Below are 19,437 nucleotides of genomic sequence, written 5' to 3'. Positions count from 1 at the left end.
CTAGGCCTCAGGCTGAAGATAGATGCCCCAAAGTTGTAGAGGAAACTTGGGTGATTGTTCAGGCAGCCAGCTGTTTCTGTCATTTCTATAGTTTTAGAAGTTGCTTGCTCAGCACTTTGTCTTTACTCAGGTAATATCAAATCCTTCTCAAGTCTTTGATGGGGTCAAAGACTAGATAGTTATAGTGAAAGTTTTCTTTGTTACCAAATTCAGAAAAGAAATTTATATAAGAGATATAAAGTTTATAAAAAACATAAAAGTTTAAGTTGTTTATCTAAGAAGATGTTTTTAGGATGTAATACAAGTTATGATAGAAAATGGTTTAGCTATAAAAGTTTGGACTCACTATGATAGGATAGATAATACATACAGTACTTTTTTTGAATTTTCCAAATACATATGGACTAAACATTATGAATGTAATTCTTACTTGCTAATTGTTCATATTGTATATAGTTTTACTATTTAGAGTTAAAACCTTCCCTTTTTATTTAGACAAAAGGGGGAAATGTTGTGGGGATATTTGTACACTGTGTGAAAATGTATTGCTGTGACTAGTGTAATAAAAGGCTTAATGGCCAATAGCTGGGAAGAGGTTAGGTGGGACTTCCAGGAAGAGAGAGGACTCTGGGAAGAAGAAAGGTGGAGTCATAAGCTAGACCTGGAGAGGAAACAGGACGTGCAAGATGAAAGAGATGTAATGCCACATGACAGAATGTAGATTGATATAAATGGGTTAATTTAAGTTATAAGAGTTAGTGGGACAAACCTAAGCTAAGGTCTAGCTTTTGTAATTAATAACAAGTTTCCACGTCATTATTTGTGGGCAGTCCTGATGAGAAAGCATATTATAGGAATGTGCTTGAGAAATTAATAGTATCTGTAGTTTTATTGAAGGCATAATAAGGGTAAGGTAGAATGTGCATCAATTTGAAGAGAGGCCTCCTATAGACTGGGATTTTACAGCAAATAAAGATGAAAATAGACATTTTTGGATAGAACAAGACTCACTGATTATCTTGCTTTCACAGTGGAAGTCTCCAAAAGATAAAATCTGGAGTGTATTACTAAAACAAGTTTCACAGAGAGAGAGAAAAAAAAACACAGAGAAAACAAGCATAAATCACTGAAGCTCAGTAAACAGTATGAGCCCTGCATCAAGTAGAGAGAAAGAAGACAAAGTAAATAAAATAAAAATGAAACAGTTGCTAACATTCCTTAAAACAATCAAGGTTGCCCAAACCAAGAGAAAGCTGCGCAATTCTTACATCCAAGAGTGGTGTTAAGATGCATGGCTCCTAGATGTGAATGTACTATCTTCAGTTGGATGAAAAATGAACTCATGCAAAAAACTGCAGACAACTGAAGAAACATCAATGTATTCATTATAGTGTATTAATGTTGGTTAATTGTGAAAACTATATCTGTGATGTAAGCTGTAGACAACAGAAGAAACTTGGTGTGCATATGAGAACTGAGAGCTCACTTTACAATTTATCCTTGTGTCTGAAGTTCATGTGGATTAAAAGATTTAGAGAAATTGTAAAAGAGGAAATTAGGAACAACTGCTCTGAGAAACATCACTGGTCCTTACTTGGCAATAAAAGACAGGGTACAGAAATTGATGGTCATGTTAATATGAAAGTCTATCAACAATGATTGTTTATCTGAAGTGACTGAGAAAGAAGAACCCTTTCTAAGAAGACATATTTTGAAGCATTCTACATGTGTTCAACAGACATGGTAACTGATTCATGGGACTGAAAATATCCACTCCATGGCATTATGGGTATTGTGTCAGCAAATAGTGCTGAGAGTTCCACACTGAATGCCCAATACACAAAGTCCAATGAAGGAACAAAATTCAAGAGGGTTTCAATATGGTAAACGGAAAAGTAAAGCGTCTGAATTGACTGAGCCTATTACAATTACAATTTTATGAACACCACAAAACCAAATATACCATAAACTGGACCCAAGGATGGATGTTTTAATTGGATGACTTTTCCTCGCTAATAAGTTGTTTGCTATCATTACCCCAGTGAAAGAATTGAGTTAATGTATATTGCAGATTCTGGGCATCTCTTGAAGACTAACTTGCATTTGGTGAGGACTACACTAACATTGTCTATGTTCACTTTCTGTCTCTTCAGTACTCTTGCGATTCTGCTGTGATATTTGGCATTATCAAGCACTGAGTTTAAAATTATAATTTTGTTTGTGATAAATACCCCTAATGGTTTATTTTTTAAGGTTCATGTCACATGAACTCTTTATATTAAAAAAAGATAACTTGTGACAGTCTCACTGATAAAGTGTGTTCAGTTTTGAGTCACCAAAAGAATTACCAAAACAAGCTTTTGAAAACAGTTTCTCCCTCATATGGAGAATCTATCCTGTTGAGACTGAGTAGAACAAGATGTTGAGGGGGATGAAATTTTAACTACATAGAGGAATAGAGTAAAATTTATTTCTCTTGATTATAAGTTATGAGAGAACATTTCTATTTTTATAACATAATTTATTCCTATGAAGTTTTAATAAGGATGATATTTAGATTAGAACATATTTGTGTTTCTAGTTTATAGTTGGAGAATCTTGTTTTTTAATCACATTATGGACCTTCTGATAAGGACCACTGAACATGGTGGCTGGATATCACTTTGGTTAGAGAGCAGAAAAGTGTATTTTCTTCAGAAGTATATTAGAAAGACACATTTAAAATCTAAAATCTATTATCTGCCATTATTGAGTAGAAAAATATGTAGCAAGGATAGGTGAACATTTCAATAGATGGTGAAAATCAATGTTGAAATTGTAACTTAAGTCTCACTTTAGTAGCCTCTGTCATGGCGTCATTTGATTGATCCATTTATTTGCCCATTCATTGAACTATGCATCCCTCATCTGTTCAGCACTTTTCAAACAAATTCAAATCTTACTTCAGGCTTAGATTGACAGGGTGCAAGAAATAAATATTTGAATGATTAAGCAAACAAATGAGCTCTGTGATAAAATGCCAGTCAGCATGTGTATTTATAAAAGTATGTAAGTATAATATATAAGATTGATCACGTCCTTTCACATTTACTTTGTGAGCGTGTACTACTCAGTAAAATCAGGTGACATTTGCAAGATATTTGGAATACCATGGTGATTTATAGCTTTTCTTTCTTAAATAGGGAAACTTTCCACTACACAGAACTATAAGAAACTATGGTTCTCATTTCTCTGGTCACAGTTTGAGTTTTCTTTTTTCTTTTTTGATGTATGCAAAGTCCCAAATTGAAGTGAAAGTCCTTTTGGCTGGTAGTAATTTACTTTCCTTAGAGTGCTTAGTGGTGACATAATTGATTTTGTTGCCATTGATTAAAAGTCACATTAAGTTTAAAACTGTCAGCTGAACCCAGAGATAACATTTTCATAATGACTTTTAATAAACATGGAAGAAGTGATTTCATTGCATTCATAAATTTAATGAATGGCATTTTCCCAGGACCAAAATAAGTGAGAGGCTCATTTGCACATGTAATTACTGCGTTACAGGTAGAGTCAGTAGCACATTTCTTTTGTGTGTGTGTGGGGGCAGGGGGTGTGTATGAGACATGAACAAACCAGATATAGGTTTAGAAAAAAATCTAAAAATTGATACTATTGGGAGTTTCAGAAAGCTAGTCATGTTTTCATTTACAAAAAAGAAAAGATGGGGAACATTCTTATTCACTCTGACTGACATTGCTGAAGATTTTTATCTACACCAATGCTTTCATTAGGCATTTCTACCTCCCAGGTCCAGATCAGAATGTAGCCATTTGATGAGTACCAGGTTTCCCGGCTTCTGTTCCACCCACATTAAGATTAAATCAATCAAATTGTCCCTTAGATCAATCTCATCGTGCAATTTTTCTGCTCAGAACTTTGAATATTTCTTCTTTTGCTGAAGTCAAACCCAGAATCATAACCATGGCCAGTGTGATTGTCAGGTGCATACAGCATGTTTTTACCTTTCCAGTCACTACTCCTCACATTATTTCAAAATATTGCCTTCTCACAATCTGTTTGATCTGTCTCACCACTCAGGCAGGCTCTGTCTCAGGGCTTTGTGTTTGTTATTCCATTTACCTTGGATATTTTTCTCAAGTTTCTTATATGGCCAGATTCATATCTTCACCATAAAGTTCCTGGTCATATTCTCTACAATGTGTATGTTGTACATACCACCCCTCTCTTACTTTTTGTTCACAGAGTGTTTCTAGATATGCAGTACACAAAGATTTTGTTTACCTCTCTTGTTAATTGTTTTACTTCAAACAGAAAACGTGCCTGAAGAGAGCAGAAAGTTTGGTGTACACTGCCATACTCAAGTATGAGAACAGTAATTGATATGTAGTGAATATTAGATGCTTATTGAATAAGTGAATATGTTTATTAAATTTTGATTCTATGCCCAAACATAAGTGCGTAAATAGTTAGCTCATAAATTAAACGCTTACTTGAGATTTTATATTACTCTAAAATTTTAACTGTCTGCTTCTGGGCAAGTGTTAGAAATACAAGGGTCAATAAATCCTGTACATGCTTCTTAAGAATGGAATTCTTGTTATTTTTAAATGAGGTTTAGAAAATGTATGTAGATTTTGGAGAGGTAGAAACGCCAGATTCCCCAAGGGGAGAATTGTGAGGTCATTATCTCGTGCTTCTTGGAGAAAGTAGAATTGATCCCTTCATAAGGGGATCAATTTGTACTTTCAACTCATGATGAAAGAGATGAACAAGCAGAGGTAAGAAAAAAAGTCCTTTTAAAAAAATATTATGTGTGAGTGTATGTGCAGTATGTTTATACTTCATGTCCGTGGATCCAGAAGAGATTATTATCTAGCTCCAATATTCTGGAGCTAGAGTTACAGATGGCTGTGGGCCACTATGTGGGTTATGGGAACCTAACCCGGGTTGTCTGCAAGAGGAGCAAACTCTCTCTACCTCTGAGCCGTCTCTTCAGCTGCAAGAATAATTTTTGCTTTAAAATACAGGTGCCCCACAGGAACACAGTACTTGACACATGTTATGTCTTCATAGATACTTGTCGAGTGAAAATTAACTCCGCTCTTTATCTGGAGCAAAGTGAGGCCAGTGCTGACTCAAGGCTCAGGAGGAGTCTGTATTCCAGAACAACTCACAGGAGACACTACTGAGAAGTGTGGTAGACTGGGAGCCAGATGAAGTAAGACCTTAGCCCTTACAGTTGCTGTTGAGCGGAGCCTCTGAAAAGATGCAATTCCAGTATGGAGCCTGTGGTCACTAGTAAACATCAGAGCTAGGTCAGTAATGGCAATTAGGGGTCACATGAAAACGCTCCAGTGGAAGGCACACAGCTCAAGAGGAACACCCGACTGGCATTCACATGAGGGCTGTTTGTAAGCATGTGAAAATACAAATTCTGTAAACTGGACTTCCACATGAAAAACAGCCAGTAGAGCTTCAGGTCCTTGATGATTTAATTCATCCTTCCTTATTATCCCTCATATTTAACTCTGTACACACAGAGCATCTGGAAAGAGGAGTTCCTGTGGAGTAACTATAGTTTTAAGAAAAACATTTCTTTTCTTTATTCTTCCTGTCTTAGCGTTCTATTGCTGTGAATAGACAGCATGACCATGGCAACTCTTATAAATGAAAGTATTTAACTGGGGTGCCTTGAGGTTTGTCCATTCTCATCATGGCAGGGAGCATGGCAAAGTGCAGGCAGACTTGGTACTGGAGAAGTAGCTGAGAGTGCTGTATCTGGATCCATAGGCAGCAGGAAGAGAGCAGCTGGGTCTGGACTGAGCCCACCCCCAGTGACACACTTCCTCTAACAAGGCCACAGCTCTGAATCCTTCCAAATAGTGACATTCCCTGGGGACCAAGCATTCAAATCTATGGGGGCCATTCTAATTCAAACCACCACACTTCCCCTCTTTCAAAAGGCTCAAACTGTGTTTATCAGCTCAAGGTACTTTCAAAACAAGCTTGAGGTTTCTAAGGATCACATCTTCTGTGTGCTTGTGTGTGTCAGTAAATGTGTGTGCAAGTACACAGGCATGTACATAAGGAGGCCAGAGGCAGATGTCTAGTATCTTTCAAGTTTTTGATTGTTTATGGTGTGTCTCTGTGTGCATGTGTGTGAGCATATGTGTGTGTGTGTGTGTGTGTGTGTGTGTGTGTGTGTGTGTGTGCGCGCGCGCGCGCGCGCGCGCGCGCATATGGATGCCTAAGGCTGATATCTGGTAATCCTACAATATTTCTTGTCTAAATTCAGAGCTTGGCAATATTGCTAGTCTTGCTAATGGGCCTGCTCTGGGGATCCTGTGTTGTCTGGAATCTCAGGTGGGCCACTCATTTCACCTGTGTATAATGGGCTCTGGGGTCAGAGAACTTGCCCGTGGGAGGCAGATACCTCCCCCACTGCCCTGTTTGTTTGTTTTGGGGTGTTCTTGTTTGCTTGCTTGTTTTGGGGTACTCTGTTTGGGGTGTTCTTATTTGTTTTGGGGTGTTCTTGTATGTTTGGGAGTAGTTTTATTTTTTTTGAGATGGGTTTTTCACTAAACCTGGAGCACACTGATTCAGCTAGACTGGCTTTCTCCTCTTGATTCCAGAATTATCTCTGTAATTGAGTTTCCTTGTACTCTTATCCCAACATCAATGTTGTGCAGCTCTATTTGCCTGAGCTCCATTTTATATCATGATCTAGATTTTATTAAGAGCTCAGCCAGAACCCTCTATCTGCACTTCACTGACCTTCTCCTGCCTCAGAGTCTGGTGCCTCACTGGGCATTTTTGTGGTTGCTGCTCATTTATAGGTCTATAGATAAGGATGGCATATATGAGTAAAGCTACTTAAAAGCAGTTGATATGGCCAAATACAAAACAAGCTCAGTGGTATTTTTACAGGTTGTTTGTCTCATAAGGTTTTGACAGGGCTTTTATTTCCCTCAACCTTTCAGGTCTTTGTGTATACATTACAGCTTCCGATTTTGTGTTTTTAGGGAATCCCTGTGTGTAAGAACATGAGCGTCTCTGCATCTACTGCTTTTTCTTTGGCTTTTTCTTCTCTTCGTTTGTTTGTTTCTCTTCCAATTTGTTTACTTTTGTTTTTATCTTATATTATTGTTCCTTAGATGTCTGTTTGTTTTCCAATGAGACAGAAAGGGGGTGGGAAGGTGTGTGTGGAAAGCTAGGAAGAGTGGAGGGAGGGGAAATTGTGATCAGGATATATTGTATAAAAAAAAAAAAATCAATTTTCTTTTTTTTTAAAATTTAACATTGTTTTTTAATTGATTCTTTGGGAATTTCACATCATGCACCCTAATCCCACTCGTTGCATAGTCCTTCCATGTCTGCCCCCCACCTTTGTAGCCTTCCCCCAAAAAAGGAAATAAAAAAAGAAGAAAAACGTTTCTCACCTGTCTTTCCTGCCTCTCTGTCATGCATCTTTTGTTGTAGTGGCCTTGGAAGCTTCAGTGTGTTCTGCAGTAGACCCTTTTGCCCAAACAGCTTTACTTGCAGGTTGTCTGCACCGGCCTGTGGCTTTCTCCCAGTCTTTCCAGCAAAAACACATCTATTTTTCAATAAAAGAAAGAAAAAAAATAAAACTGCTTGCTATATATTTTAAAAGAATATTTGTTTTTAAATCTGTGATTTAGCATAAGAGTTTGAGGAATTTTTGAGCACCTCTCATTTATAAACTTGTCTTGAGCAAAAGTCAACATTCTTTAAGAATTATTTGAAACTAATTGAGCTTGAGAATTTGACTGGTGGACAAGGAGTGGAAAGACACAAACCAAAAATATTTTCCTTTGAATTATGGTTTGTTTATACTACTTTAAAATGTTAAGGACCACAATTACAGTGGATTAATTTTTATAGATAGTTTAATTCAGATTAAAACAAATTATATACACAAAGATATTATGTGATATTGTAATTCCCTTACAATAGATAATTATAAAGATAAACTAGGGTATTAACATTCCATCATCTTGAATTTGCCTTATAAACAGTACATGTGGTTTTGATCTTTTAGATTATTGTGTTTTTCTTGTAACTCATATCTTCTGCTTCAATATGAGGGCCGAAGACTCCTAGCACATACAGTACTCATGTGCAAATAAGTAAAACCACAGTTAATTTCCTGGCTTAATATGATTTTATGTATACACACACACACACACACACACACACACACACACACACACACACATCATGTAAACTTTTAGCTTTAATGTGGTTGTCCTGGCTAGTTTTTATTGTTAACTTGACACAAGATAGAGTATCTGAGAAGAGAGAATCTCAGTTGCAAAGGAACCTTTCTAGGGCTGTAGGCAAGCCTGTAGGGCATTGTCTTAATTAGTGATGGATGAAGGCCCAGCCCATTCCACTTGGTACCACCTCTCAGCTGGTGGCCCTGAGTTCTGGAAGAAAACAGGTTGAGCAAGCCAGTAAGCAGCCTCCATAGCTTCTGCATCAGCTTCTGCCTCCAGCTTCCTGCCACAACTTCCTTCAATGATGAAGTGTAAATAAAATAAACCATTCTCTCCCCAAGTTGCTTTTGGGCATGGTGTTTTGTCACAGCACTAGAAACCCTAACTAAGCCAGAAATCTTTGCCTTAAAAAATCATCACGTGAGTTACCAAGTAAAGATATGGGAAATTTCACATCCTGATATTTTTCGTCCTGTTCTTCTAATAATTTTAAATGATATTTTAATCCAAAGGCAGAAAAACTAGACAGTGAATACCACTTTCATATCTGAAGAAGCGTGATTTTTAAAGATGACTGTAACCACTGAAGTTCTCAGATTATCCCTGGAGAGAACAAGGTAGTGGAGAGAATGCATTTTTCACAGGGGCTGGAAGAGGATTTTCTTAAGTGATTAACTGCTTGTGGCTTTGAAGTGTGATGCAGTGTCTTCCCTGTAGTTGACACACAGGCACTTTTTGCTCTGGGCTTTAACAGGGAACAGGTTAAGGACTTTTACCCATCCTGTGTCTGTGCTCTTTGTGTCTATGGGCCTGTGATTTTATTTTCTGGGATTCCTGCCCACAGCTTCTAGCAAGCCTTTTTCACGTGTGGTCTTGATAAGTGATGTCTAACATATATGCTCGATGTATATCTTCTTTATCATGTGAAATATTGAAAAACAATAATAATACTTTATAAAATAGTTTTAAGAATTAAGTAGAGCACAAACACCTGTGTTAAACCCAAGCCATGTTCATGCCTCACACTGATGCTCCACAAAATGAGACCCATTTTGTTCTTGTTGATAGGTAAACGGCTCTGGTTGAGGTGCTGGTTACCACGTGGAAAGTTCACGGTCACGACAGAACCCAGTGGTAGTTTTTAGAGCTTTATTAGAAGGGAAAAGGGGGAGAAAAAGAGGGGAGCCAGGCCTGGGGGGAGGGAGCAGAGCAGATCAGAGAGCAGAGAGGGAACAGAGAGAGAGCAGAGAGAGAGAGGGTGGGGGGTCCACATCCGGCTTTCTGAGTGACCACACAGCAGGTACTAGTCATCAGTGTCCAAGAAGCAAGACCCTGAGGCGTGAGGGCAGGATCCTAACACTTTTTGTTTCTCATCCTTTTCCTAGAGCAAAGATTCTTAATTTTTTAAACTGTATTTTTAAATTAAAATTACACCACTTTTTCTTCCTTCTACCCCTCCCATCTCTCCCCTAGTCTCTATCAAATTGATGGCTTCTTTTTCTTTGATTATTCTTCTCTCTCTCTCTCTCTCTCTCTCTCTCTCTCTCTCTCTCTCTCTCTCTCTCTTACACACACACACACTCTCTCTCTCTCTCTCTCTCTCTCTCTCACACACACACACACACACACATACACACACACACAGTGTCTGCTGACTTCATTTGTTGTTGTTTGTGCATATTTGATTTCAAGACTGTATTGGATAACCAGTTAGGGATCTCATCCCTGTGAGAGGCTAATTCACTTCCTCTCAGCAGTCAGGAGTTGCCAGTAGTTCTTTGTCTAAGGGTGGGACCCTGTATTTCCTTCTTGTGCATTTACATGTCTATTTATACTGTAATATTCATGTCACATTTAGGCAGCCTTTCTTGGAAAACACAGTCTCATTGCAGACATCCTGGTCCTCTGGCTCCTACGATCTTCTGCCCCTCTTCAGCCATGTTCCTTGAGCCTTAGGAACAGGAGTTATGCTATAGATCTATCTGTTGGGGCTGGCTCCCCACAATCCCTTGGTCCTTGCATTGTTACTAGTTGTGGTTTTATAATTGTTTATTTTAGAAACTTTTTATGCCTTGGAAGTTTGTACTGCTGCTTCTTGACTTATGGAATTGTTGAGATGGTTTATTTTCATCCTGTTGTGATAGCATAGGATCCAACACACTTATGCTATTCTACACCTGCAGACTTTGCAACCAATATACCTATATTATCCCTTTCTAGTTTCTTCATTGACAATGTTTGTAATTTTGTGATATAAAGAACATCCAAGGGCTGGGTATCTAACCTAGTGGTAGAGTGTTTGCCTACCAGGCACAAGGCCTGGGATTCTACCCACAAACTCATCAAAATCAAATCTTACTATGGACTTTCTTTCCTACTTCAAGCAATAGCTTTTGAATCTATAGTTTTGCAATAAGACTGCTAAGACTTCTGCCTTTTGACCATTTCTTTCATTGTCAAAAGTTGCTAACATTCAGATTCTGTTCATTTTTTAGACGGAGTGTTCTCTATGGGTTAACTCTGAACACCGAAACCAATAGAAAATATTTCCTCCATGAAGAGCAAATGAGTTCAGTAACATGCTTGTACTCTCCAGTTCCAGAATGAATGCCCACAGTAACCAGCAAGCTTTAATAAGTTCCTTTGTGGTTTTTGACAGCTGCCGGCCACATCTGAGTTTGCATCATATTCCCAAGGCAATTCTCACATAGTTTTATCTTCTGGAGTTTCTGATTGTCCCTTTTTATTTTGAAGAAAAACAAACCTGCGTCTTTATAAGCATAACCATTTTCTGATTTTTTCCCGTGTTTTGGAGTGCATTCTATTTTTTGAAAGCCAATGAACATTGTACTCTATTGTTGAAGTAATTACTGCCCCTGTGAACCTGGACTTCAGTAAAGCTTCTTGTGTAGTGCTAACAGCTTCTAATCGCTTCTCATTTATTTTATCTTGTATTATCATCACTTTTCACTCAAAGTATAAAATTTCAAATTTATGCTAAAAAGTTATCCATTTCTCACTTATTGTTTGGGGGTCAATACTGCCTCTTTGCTGCACTGTGTCTTTTATTCCACTCTGGATTGATAGTGATTGACTTCCAATTTTCTGATGTACAACCTCACATTCCCATCGTACACTCTTAGGTAACCCTCCCAATTTGGACCATACAAGAGACCTATATCTGATCCTTCATCAATAAAATGTTTCTGTTGGAGCCTCATAATAGTTGATATATTTGGCTGGAATCTGAAGCATTGTTTTACCACAGGCCTTTGAAGAAATTGCTCTGATTGTTGCCTCATCTTTAACATTGCTGGCTGAAATTCCCATGGAAGGCTATTCCTCAATTCTTTGAACGTGACCATTCATTTTTATGGGTGGTTGTTGACTTCTGAAAACATTGAGTTATTCTTGGTGGTCTGAAAGTTTACAATGGTATATATTTTGATGAGTTTAAAAACAGATTCTAGTTGAAACTCAGAATCTATTTCTTCACAGTTCTTATTCCTTTTTATTCTAAAATATTTTGTCTTTATTTCTTTCTTTAATTTCCTTAGTATTTTTTTTCTCATTTTGTTTTGCTGGAAGTACTGGTAATTGAACAACTGAACTATTGGATCAATGAAACTGATCTTTGATTATTTCATATATATGTTCAATATTCATATATATATTCACATATATAAATGTATTATATTCCTTTATATTTCATATATATTCATATATGATACATATTGTTTTATACATGTATATAACTGTATTTATTTCTCCCCTGGGTGTTTGATGGAGGGCTGATTGCACTGAGCTAGTCAGGAATGTCAGCTTGGCTGCTTCTCAGGACCATGTGAGTTGCCATGGCTGGTCATCTGCTTTCTGCTTCCCTGAGCATGTATAAGGTGTCCCTACCTGTGAAGTTAGACATCAATGTCATGTGTCTTTTAATTATTTTCCACCTTAAGATTTTGTGAAAGGGTCTCTCACAGAACCTGGAGCTCATAGATCGGTTAGAGCAGTTGACAATGAGTTCCAGGGATCCACCTGTCATCCTCCACACTGCCCCATCCCCATGCTAGATCTACAGATATGTGCACCATGAATGGCTTTTACATGGGTGTTAGACATCCAAACTCAAGACTTCATGTTGGCAGCAACAACTGCTTTTTACCAGAAAACTCATTCTCCAATCTCTCCTCATACATTTTGAGATTAGCCTATTACTATATGCATGATGTGAAAATATTTTCTCCCATTGTCATTTGATCTTACAATCTGTAGACTGTTTCATTCAGAATGCAGAAGGCATACTAATATGAGCTCGTTTTTCTGCTTTAGGTTTTGTTTCTGATGCTTTTGGAGTTGCCAAGGACAATGCCTGGAAGATTTTTCTTTTATATTTTTTTCTTGAAAGCTTATAGTTTCAGGTCTTACATTACAGACTTTGATCCATTTTGAATTGATTTGTTCTTCTGCTTTTGGATGCTCCGTTTGTTAGAGATTGTTATTTATCCATTATTTGCTCTTGACAGGCTTCTCAAAGATCAATTGCCTGTATACATGTGAATTCATTTTGGTGATCTCTGTTTTGCTCCCTTTGTCTCTGTGCATACAGACCGGCTGGCCTTGTACTTGTGAATGCTGAGACAGCTCATGAGGCCTGAGAGTACAGGCATGGACCATTATGCATAGCTTGGATAGATGTTTCTATCAATTTTGATCCTTTCAGCACTTTATTGTGGTTGTTGTTCTCAGGGTTAAGGTGATGATTCATGGTTCTTGTAGGTCTGTATTTTCTTAGATTAATCAGGCTGTTCTAGCAAATGCCTCCCAGTGAGTATCTTAAAAAAAAAAGCCATGACTTGAGTTTTCAAAGTTATAGAGGCTAGGAGCTGTGTGGTGAGGACTTGACTATTGGTTTAAAAGGGTACGTTCCTGCTTTAACTAAAGATGGTGGGAGTGATGAGTGAACTTTACAACTCTTTTATGACACTAAATAATCTCATTAGTGTCTACTTCATGATCTAGTTATTTCCCCAAAGGCCTCACTTCCCAAATACTTTACATGGGTGACTAGTATTAACATAAATTTTGGGAGGACACAAACATTCAACCATAGCATATTTGACAGTGACTTTTTTCTTTCTTCCTGTTTTTGTACAAAATGAAAAAGGGATTTAGATGGGAAGTTCATGTATTCTGTATGTTGCTTCAGAAGTATGGACATTTTGGCAATATCAAATTTTTAAATTCATCAACATGAGATTCCTTTCCATTAGTTTTTTTTTAAATATTTTTTTGGGATTATACTAATGTATCATTACTCTTTCCCTTTGCTTCACTTTAAACCCTCTCAGGTAACCTCCTACCTTGTTCTTGTTCAAGTGCATGGCCTCTTTTCCTTGAATTATTGTTATCATTTTCATCAATGTTTTGCAATTTTTGTAGGTTGTATGGTATTCCTTATCTTAAAATTTAAACTCATACACATATACACACACAGAAAAAATTGAAAAAAAGTTGAATTATTTTCTTAATTTTTTCCAGCTCGTTTATTGATACTGCATGGAAATACAATTAACTTTTGAATGCTGACATTACATCCTCTACTGCAGTGATTCTTTAGAACTGTTTCTTATGACTGGTCAATGGAGATCTTATCTGTAAAGGGGATGATTTAACTGATCCCTTTGTAATTTGGACAATTTTTTTTTCTTGTAGAAATTACCTAGGACTTGCACTAGTATGGTGGATAGAAATGGCAAGCTGATATCCTTTCTTTGTTTTTCTGGGTCTGGGTTAGCTCACTTATTATAATTGTTTCTAATGCCGCCAATTACCTACAAATTCCATAATTTCATTTTTCCTTAACAGCTGAATAATATTCTGTTGTGTAAATGTAACCCATTTTCATTATCCATTCATGAGCTGATGAACATCTAGGCTATTTCCAATCTCTGGCAGTTATGAGTAGAGCAGCAATGAACATGGATGAGCAAGTGTCTCTGTGGTAGGATGTAGAGTCCTTTGAGTATATGCCCAAGAATAGTATAGCTGGATCATGTAGTAGAGCTACTTTCAGCTTTTTGTGAACCTCTACACGATTTCCACAATGGCTGCACAATGGTATGCACTGGTTCCATTGTCTTATTTCTTCAGTGTAGTTGCTTTCAAAATGGGAAACCAATGTTACAAACAGAAACTTCATGGAAATAAAATCAGTAGGAAAGAATGTGTTTTAGAAATCTTAATTACGAGAAAACCTGTCTCACAAAAATCTTTAGTTATTTATTCTTTAACTAATTCACACCTGTGTACAAGGGGTCCAGATATTTCTAGCAATGCACAGAGTCTGCTTAAAGGGCAAAGAAATTTATTAGAGAAGGAAAACTCCCTACACAGAACAGAGGAATTATTGCAGGGTCCTGGAAGGCTGAGGCACAGTCTCATGCTGTTCTTCCACCTGGTCTGTCTCCAGCATCCAAAATCACGAGGGAATGAAGAGAGAGGCTTGTATGCATATCCCAAGTCTTAAGGGTCTCCAGAGGCCAGGCCCCAGGGGCATGTACTTCAAGGTCATAGACAGGTGTAACAGTTACCTACTACCTCACTAGGGGCGGTGCTTCAAGGTCATAGCTAGAACAGCTACCCACTACATGTGTACATTGAGCACATCAACCTTCTTTAGTGTCATATTCATAGACATCACTTTGGTGGTTACTTTGGAACTTGCACATACTTGATGTAATCTTCTAGTCTGATAGGTTAATCTCAATTGCATCTAGCATTCTAGGTTAAGTCTCATCACCTCTGTACATTGTGTTACTATTATTAGAATTTACAGAGTTACAGTACACATCTTTAAAATACTTTTTAGGTTTAATTATTTTCAAAAATCAAATTTCTTTTATTAACTAGACTTAAAATTGAATTGATTTACTTAACACCATCGCTGCAACACAGTACTCTGTATTTATCGAAGTATTTTATTTTACTAATAAACTTTATATGTTCCTTATATATGCTGCTCAAAATTCTTTATTTTGATTTGTAGAACTCCCCTTGGTCTTTTCTGCAGGAAGAATTATAAAAGTAATGAATACTCTCAGCTTTCTTTTGAATCTAGGAATCTAGTGTGTCTTTACTTTTGAAGGAACATTTTCCTGTTGGTGTTATTCTTGGTGGGTAATGATTTTCCATGAATACTTTGGGTGTATCTAACACAATATTTCTGGAGAAAAGGCCAGTGTTAGTCTTATTGACATTACCTTGAATATGATAATTCCTCTCTCTTGATTCATTCAAAATACCCAGTCTTTGTCTTTGACACAGTGTGATGATAGAGTGTCTTGGTATGAATCTCTTTGAGTCCTTCTTAAGTGGAGTCTTCTATGCTTCTTGATTCTTTACACTTATTTTAGAGGAGGCAGATGGTATTTCTTACACACACACACACACACACACACACGGACTTATAAAGATGTAAACACTGTCATTGCTAAGTGTGTTATTATATATGGGCTGTAGGAGCCTTTCAACTGATTTCTGAGTTTCTCACAAAAGGATTGGTTTAAAAATTGTTGCTAAACTAGTGTACATGTAAGGAGATAAAAGATACAGGGCTGCTTTCTCCACCATTTTGATCAGGTGCAAAACACAATTTTTTTCAACCATAATGTAAATACCATTTGACTTCATTACAAAGCATTATCATTTGCCTTCTCTGTTGAGTCTCATGAGGGTGGTGAATCTTTTTTAAGGCTCTTTTTTTTTGTATTATATATCCATTTCTTCTGGAGCAATTTTCTTGCTTACTTATCTTGTTATCTGTGTTCCATGTCAAATACTCGCCCCCATACCTTGAGAATCTTTTCTAGTTAAAGAGTATAAGAGTGAGTGAATAATGAGCTTTATGTAGGTGGAAAAGATTTGTTAGAAGATAAGTTTTCCTTTATAATGTATCTAAATTGTTTGTAGGATTTCTAAGCACTTAATTTAGGGAGTATCATTTGGGGATGTGATGCCAGTACATACCCCCTTGATTTGATAAATATCCATCCAGTTTTTCATTTATCTAGGTGATGAAGAAATGGCACAAGTATGCTCAGGTTAAGACTTTAGTAAAATAAAGTACTTGTAGTATATGCCAAATAAGAAACAAAATAGAGGCCATTGTCTAAAGATCTGAGGTTTTAGACATAACCCATCAGTATCTTTTCTTTATACAAAGAACATGCTTATTTTCACATTAAGAACTTCTAGTACATGTGCAAGTTACCTCGGGAAACAAGGTATATTCATTGAAGTATTTTATACCCCACTGGTAAGCATTCTGGAGGTCCTAATAGGGGTACTTTATGTAGCTGCAAATTAATCTACCTGCACAGCAAAGATCTTTCTGAACATGACATTTCCCTGTAGCAGCTGTCTTTATTACATGCAACCTGATATATGCTTCTTCTGCCTTGGTTGTTACTCTTCCTACCTCATTGTAGTTTTTCAGACTCATGTTGAAACATCTTGAATATTGGTAAACCAATGGGTTATTAGTTCATCTATTTTAAATAGACCTATGAAGGTAGAAAAAATAGTGAATACTCCTGTTCCCTTTTCCACATTCCTACATTTAGAACAAGAACTGGTCTCATTTTACAAAGACATTTTATGATTTTATATGTTGATTTTACTTAGTAATAGATAGAAGCATAGAAGTGCCTATTAGTGCACACTGGACTGGGTGACTATGTGAAACCAAAACTGTGAAGGTGACAGAGAGCTAGAACTCAGGAGCTCAGTGAAGTTTTCCCTTTAAGAAATGGCACTGAGTGTTTTGTTTATATATAGCACATTTTCATAAGAAAACTAATTATTCTACATTTAATTTATATAAATTGTCCTAAAGGAGCTTGAACTGTCAAAGATATGTCTTAACTTTTTCCTTCTTACGATTAATACATAGTTCATCAAGTATAAAATTTTAAGGTTTATAGCAAAAAGGTGAAGTCTGCTTTAGTGGGGGATGATGAATTTTGTTTTTTGTTTTTTGAGACAGGGTTTTTCTGTGTAACTCTGGTTGTCCTGGAACTCACTCTGTAGACCAGGCTAGCCTCAAACTCACTGAAATTTGCCTGTTTCTGCCTCCTGAGTGCTGGGATTAAAGGCATGTACCACCACCACCCGCTTGATGACATATTTCTTAAACTAAATGTTAGAACTCTGTTAGTAGTTCCTAAATTATGTGTTTAATGTCATTTCTATTTCTTTACAATCTTAGGATATACTACATGTATTACTTTAGGCAGACATGAAGTATTTAGTAAAGATAGCCTTTAGTAGAATTGAATATATCATAGTTTTTAAGCCAAAAAAGGTGTAATCCAATTTCTAAAACATGAGATTTACAAAAACAAGCATTTAGATTAAACACTTGTTGTTACTTGTTGTTATTCATTGAGTAAGTCGATAATCAACCATGTTGCAAAGTTATTCTAGATGAAAAATGATTTCTGTAATAGGCTGCCTAAGCAGAAATCAAATTTATTTTATTTACTATAGAGCTTCTTGACATTTAAAACTCATTATTAATTCATAAGAATTATAGCACTGTCAGTGTATAATCTATTTGAATTATCAGCTCTTCAGATGGAACAATCTGTATGTCCTTAAACTGACCTATATATTTTAAGAGTTCTATAAAATATTGCAATTGCTAAGGATTCACTGAGTTTTTTTTTTAAGTTTTCTCCTTCTGTTTGGTTGTATATCAAATAGACTTTAGTGAAAAACTAATATCCAAATATTCTCATTAATACAAGGTGTGTGGTTCCCTGGAAAGAAATGCAATTATACCCTAGAGGTAAGCAGGTTTTTAAGACTTAAGTTTGCCACTTAAGATGTTTTAGCTACTTTGTTCTCCTTATTTTAGATTGCATTCACACAGAGAGACCATCTGTATTCTATACCAGGCTCTAAATATTTAACAAAGGTTTCAATGTACTATTTAAAATGAAAGACTGTATTTCTGTATAGATTTAGCTCATTCTTGCTTTAGTCTTTTTTAATTACCTGGATTCAGAAAGTGTTCTTTAAAAGAAATATCTGGAGTCGAGAATAATGGCTCATACTTGTTATCCTAGCAGGTAGAGAGAGATAGGGGGATTGCAAATTTGAAGCATGGTGGAATACATAGGGAGTCTATCTCTCCAAAGAGTTATCTATGTCTATACCTGTCCATTGTAGCATCCAAGACTATAACAATAAAATATAAGAATACTTCTCTTTGTATAGATCTTAGAATAAACACAAATTGTTATGCTCAGTGCTAGAGAGATATTTGAGGGATTAAGAGCACTTTCTGCTCTTTCATAGGAACCAAGGTCAGTACCCAGCATCCAAGTCATGTGACTCAGAATTATTTATAACTCCAGGGGATCAAACACACTATTCTGGTCTCTGTGGGCACTGCACTTATGTATCACACAAATTTACATAGATAAGACACATACATACACACAAATAAAAAAAACCTTAAAATTTTATACTTGATGAACTATGTATTAACTGTAAGAAGGAAAGAGTTAAAACATATCCAGGACAGTTCAAGCTCCTTTAGGGCAATTTATATAAATATAATGTAGAATAATTTGTTTTCTTATGAAAATGTGCTTTGTATAAACAAAACACTCAGTGCCATTTCTTAAAGGAAAAACTTCACTGAGCTCCTGAGTTCTAGCTCTCTGTCACCTTCAAAGTTTTGGTTTCACATAGTCACCCAGTCCAGTGTGGGTGACTATGCCAACCTTGCACCCAGAAGAGCTATCTCTTTTGAGAGAAGAGAGGTTGCCAATGTGCTGGTGGTTACCACCTTCACAGGGATGCTCCACAGGATTCATGGGCACACCCTTACACATGGCCAGAACTTCTTTGCCTTATATTTGTGGTATGCAAGGTCAGTCTTAAAGAATAAGTTAACATAATTTTATACTTCCTGAATCTTTGTGTTCTTTTTCTTTTTCTTTTTTCTTTTTTATGTGTATGGGTATTTTGCCTGCATGTATGGCTGTGTACCACGTACATGTAGGGCCCATTTAGATCAGAAGAGGGTGGTAGAGCCCCTGGAACTGGAGTTAGTGCTGCCATGTTGGTGCTGGGAATCGAACCGGGTCCTCTGGATGAACAGCAATTGCTCTTACCCACTGGGCTA

Source organism: Peromyscus eremicus, chromosome 3, assembly GCF_949786415.1.
Source record: "Peromyscus eremicus chromosome 3, PerEre_H2_v1, whole genome shotgun sequence".
In the NCBI taxonomy this organism is placed as follows: Eukaryota; Metazoa; Chordata; class Mammalia; order Rodentia; family Cricetidae; genus Peromyscus; species Peromyscus eremicus.
The sequence above is the reverse complement of the archived record's forward strand: the minus strand, read 5'-3'. Positions refer to the sequence as shown.